We start from the raw sequence: 5,128 nt of genomic DNA on the forward strand, positions 1-5,128 counted from the left end.
GTCCATAATGCCCCAAATCCTTTATTTTTAAAAAATGCTTTGAACAAAGAACAGTGAAGATTACAAAGTTTACATAGCTTTATATAAATGAAAGAACATTAATACATTCAAATTAAATTTCTATAAAGTTATCTGATTTTATAGCACACTATAAAGCATGATTTATTAGGATATTGTATATCATAATTTTCACAGTATAGGAGAATGAAGATTATTTACTTGTTACAATTTCTCCTTAAAGAGCCATACTTCAAATTAAAGATATTTTATTTAGACACAGATCTGTGTACATATATATATTAAGTAGGTTTCTCTTTTCCTCTTTTTTCTCACATAAAAATACTTGTAACACTACTTTTTCTCTATTTCTCTACTTTTATTTCTAAGAATATTTATTCTTAAAACAGCTAATGATTTAAAATGAGAAGTTTATTCTTTTCAATACTTTGAATTTCAGCTTCATGTTGCAGTAGCATTTGGTTGAATGATCAAATTGACATTTTCTGTGACTTTTAATCTTCTGAACATATAGGGAAAATGGTAACATGATCTAGACTAAAAACTAAAATTAAAACTAAAAAAATTTTGTGAATACATAAAATTCTTAGAAAACTAATTCTAAGATTTCTTAAACTTTAAACATGTAACTCATTGAGTGATGTGTTTGGAAGATTTATAATTCAAAACATAAGAAATAAAATTTAAATAAATTGCTCTCATAAAATGATGGTGAAAATATTTTCAAACCATAATTTTAGGTTAATGTTAGCATACATTAAAGTTCATATATGCCTTCCCAGAGAGAAAATATTATTCCTAAAACCATCTAATATCCCACTAAAAACAACCTGCTGATCCTGGAAAGCTGCCTAGGTAGTAATAGCCCAAGTCCACTGATCCTCCAGCTATAAATTCTGCAGCCACAGGACCACTGCATCATGATTTGAAGTTGTAGGGGAAGTTTGGAGTCCAAGAGTCAGCAGACAGCAGTATTCTACAAGAAATCCTCCTTAGCTAGCATGCGAAGCAAGGAGCCACACACACTGATGAGGAGCTGCAAGTCAACCCAGATTACAGAGTACTGGGTCCACAAAATCTCTGCCTATTTTGCCCAATTTTTGCCTACAGGATTAATTTCCCTGACATTCAGTGCTTAAGCAAGCCCTCTAGACATGCAATTTCTACTGTGTGTTGTACATACTCTCATCTGAATGCTTCTGTGGTAGATGTGGCATTGTCCTTCTGTAGGTCCCTGACACAAAACACCTGTTTGTAAGGTCACTGTGCAAGAAGTGGGCCCTGACAGACATCTAATTTTCACAGCATCAGAGTACTAAAAAATCACTCCCCAGATCAAAAAGCAGTGACACCCTTTCTTCATGTGCAGTAATCGATGACCACACAATTTCTACAGGATGGGCTCACACATCTTCACGGCTTCAAAGCTTCAAATAAAATCATCTAAGCTGTCCTTGCCAGAGAGAGATCTAAGATCCTGTGTGTGTAAAAATTGGTGAATTTGTGAATTTTTCTTCTGATAAAGAGGGGATTGGCTCCTTAGAGCTAAGGACCTTTTTGGTCTGTGTAAGCTTTCAAGTTTTGCTTTTAGTAGGGACTTAAAAAATTGTAAACACTCAAAACATATTACTCATGCTCAATGTGTAACAACTTTATATCTGGAAATCCTTTCAAATGAAGGTGTGCTCATTTTTGTGGGTATTTTAAGTTTGTATTTCCAAAGAAAGTGAATCTGTTAATTCAATTTTATAATAAAGTACTGGGATATTGTTAGTTTTATATTTTGCTCACATTTGCTGTGGCTATTTGGGCCTTTTGTGTATTCATATAAATTTTAGGATCGTTCTTCTACCAGATTATCCTTGGTATTTGGACAGGGACAGCATTAAATCACTTTGGGTTGTATGGGTATTTTAACAATATTATTTATTCCAGTCTAAAACCATGGGGGTTCTTTCCTTTTTCTTTTTTTGTTTCTTCTTCAATTTCCTTTACAGGTGTTTCATCATTTTCAGTGTAGATGCCTTTCCCTTACTTGGTTAAATCTATTTCCTGGTGTTTCTTTTTTTCACAGCTGTTCTCAACAGTACTGCTGTCACTACCTTCCCATTAAGCCCACTTTCAATGTACAGGAAAGGTACTGGTCTTTGTATAGTGACCCCATATCTTGTTACTGTACTTAAATCTTTAATCAGTTCTAAGAAGTAGTGGCAAATGCAAATTTAGGTATTTAAAACCATGTGGGATTTTTCTTTTTAAATATATTTGAATCTTTGTGACCAGTAGTGACACTCCATGGAAATGTAACTGTTTGGAAGCTGTTTCATCATCCCCATCACCTGTTCTCCTCAACAGAGTCCCTGATGTCAGATGGAACGTTGATCAACACCATAGCTGTTCTTTCTGCTGCCTCTCTGTGTCTTCAGTATTTCATGCAGGAGCACCCTGTGTAGGGCAGATAACAAGCCCAAATCTACCTTGGGAAGTATGCTCCATCTCATAGAAGGAGTTGTATGCAAACACTGGAGGTTTCAGAGCAGGATAAAATAAGAATATCTGAGTCTCAAATATGAGGGAAGTAAAAGATCACTAATGAGAGGAAGAAAGCATCTATCGATTACTGAGATATTGTCTGTGTTCAAAAGAAGAATTTCCTTTTTTTAGATTCATATTCCTATGTGTGGTCCTGGGAATGCTCAGTAAAATAAACATTTCTTCTTGTTTATTTTTAAGAGGAGTCTATCTTGAAATTATGTAGTTATCCTAAAATTGAATATAAATCACCTATGACACAAATAAATCTAAATGGAAGACTTAAGTGTTTCCTCAAATGACTCATTGTGGTTTCTGTATACATAGCAAAAACTGAAAACTAGTGGCAGAAGAAATATAAAAATATTAATATTAAAACTTTACCTCTAGGAAATACATAACAACTTTTGATATTTTAATCCTTTTTGGCATTAATATCTTATGTGGAGTACACATACAACCTCAGTGAAGAGGTTAAAATTTATTCTAAGAAGTGGAATGACCAGCAAAGCAAAGCCAGCACAGTTGGAGGTAGGGCTTTACATCAGAACACTGGATTTCACACCTGTCCAGGTGCAGAAGCTACTGAGACTTCTGAGTGATAAAAGCCTCTCTTATCTGTTTTCACACAGCATATAAATCTTGGAACTATGGAGAAGAGAAACACCACCTCCAACTTCATCCTTCTAGGACTATTTTAGGACACAAGACTCCACCTCTTTTTCTTCACAGTGGTACTGGCAATCACCATAACTTCTCTCATGGCCAATGCCCTCCTGATTCTCCTGATTCGACAGGACCTCCAATTCCACGTACCCATTTATTTCCTCCTGAGCCAACTGTCCTTCATGGGCATAATGATGATTTCCACCACTGTGCTCAAAATGGATGCTGACTACTCGAAGCAACTCTGGGTGGTGGAGAGTGCTTCCTCTTAGCACTCATGTCAGATGACTGCTATGTGGTTGTATGCCACCCACTGCACTATCCTATGCTACTGAGCAGGCCACTGTGTCTGAGGATGACATAGGGTCCTGGTTCTTTGGAGCAACTGATAGGTTGATGCAAGCAGCCATTGTCCTGAACTTCCTGTTTTGTGGTGGGTGTGAGACAGACAATTTCTTCTATGAGGCCCCCATGCTGTTGTGCTTGACTTGTGCTGACACGTCTGTCTTTGAGGATGTCATGTATGTGTGCTGTGTGTTGACGCTCCTGGTGTCCATCTGCCTCATCCTGATATCCTAAGGTCCCATTCTGGCTGCTGTCCTCCACATGTGCTCCACAGAATCATGCAAGAATGTCTTTGCCATCTGCTCCTCACACTTGTCTCTGAGCTACAATTTCTATCTACATGAGACCCAAATTCTACAGGTCAGTTTTCCACAATAAAGTGCTGTCATCCTTCTACACCATTTTCATCCTAATATTGAACCCCCTCATCTACAGCCTTAGGAACACCAAGGTCAAGAGAAGTTTGAAAATGTGACTGGAAAATGTGCAAATATTAAACACCACCAAACTCAGTCTTACTTTTCAAGATGATTTCCTGAATTTATTGATGTTTCATATATATATATATATATATATATATATATATATATATATATTCCCTACTTTAGCAATGAATAAAAAGAAAGTTTAGTTCATACATCAGCATCATTAGTAGTTAATGAATGAGTTAATTGCATTGAGATATATCATTATTGAGAATGTGTTGTTTGCTAAGCCTGTGAATCAGTGTCTACATCCTACCACTGTCTCAAATGTAAGTGCTATTGACACCACCCCTTACTTTGTACATAAAGAAATGTAGAGAAGGAAAATTATATACTGTTCCTATTGTCACATAGAAATTATTTCATTATGCCTTCATAGTTTTTTCCCTAACCTAGTATATTTTATCTGTCCATTAATTTTTTTTTCTATTCTCTTTACCATCTCTGTGAATTCATAGGAACTACTTATGGGGACTCCAAAAAAGACAAATAATAATGTTACTCTTTAGATACAAGGTAAAATATTGTCAATTAATATATGTAAGATGGAGAAAAAAGATTACCCACTGTTAAGCCAACACAAGAATTCTGTACCCATATGGCAAAATTTCATCTAAGGGATTCTCAGGAGTCATGCAGGAGGTAGTAAAATCCTAGTGGATATTAAGATGTAGGAAGGCTGTTTTGAGAGTCAGGCACACACTCAAGCCACAGGCCCCCTGATTGTGCTCCTGGGTTTGATGGGATTTAGGAAGAGTTATGCCTATCAGTGCCTGACAAAAATGCCTAATTCCCTTGGACATCAGTAATGCCAGTGGACAAGAAAATGTAGTTCTGTCCTGTTCCATCAACTTTGATACTATCTAATTCTTCAGTCCCATGCTGGGTATCAAGCTTTGTACTAGTCTCATCTTCCTCTTGCACCTATTGAGTTCTCCATGTCTGAGCATTCACTGTAGACAAACCAGTCTCCATCCTGTGGTGAATCCTCAGCCTGCTCTGAGGATCGCCCCCTCTCACTGCAGTTAGAGCATGCACCTGCGTAGACAAATTCAGATATATATATATATATATATATATAT

The sequence above is a fragment of the Sciurus carolinensis genome, unplaced genomic scaffold (assembly GCF_902686445.1).
Source record: "Sciurus carolinensis unplaced genomic scaffold, mSciCar1.2, whole genome shotgun sequence".
NCBI classification, from domain to species: domain Eukaryota; kingdom Metazoa; phylum Chordata; class Mammalia; order Rodentia; family Sciuridae; genus Sciurus; species Sciurus carolinensis.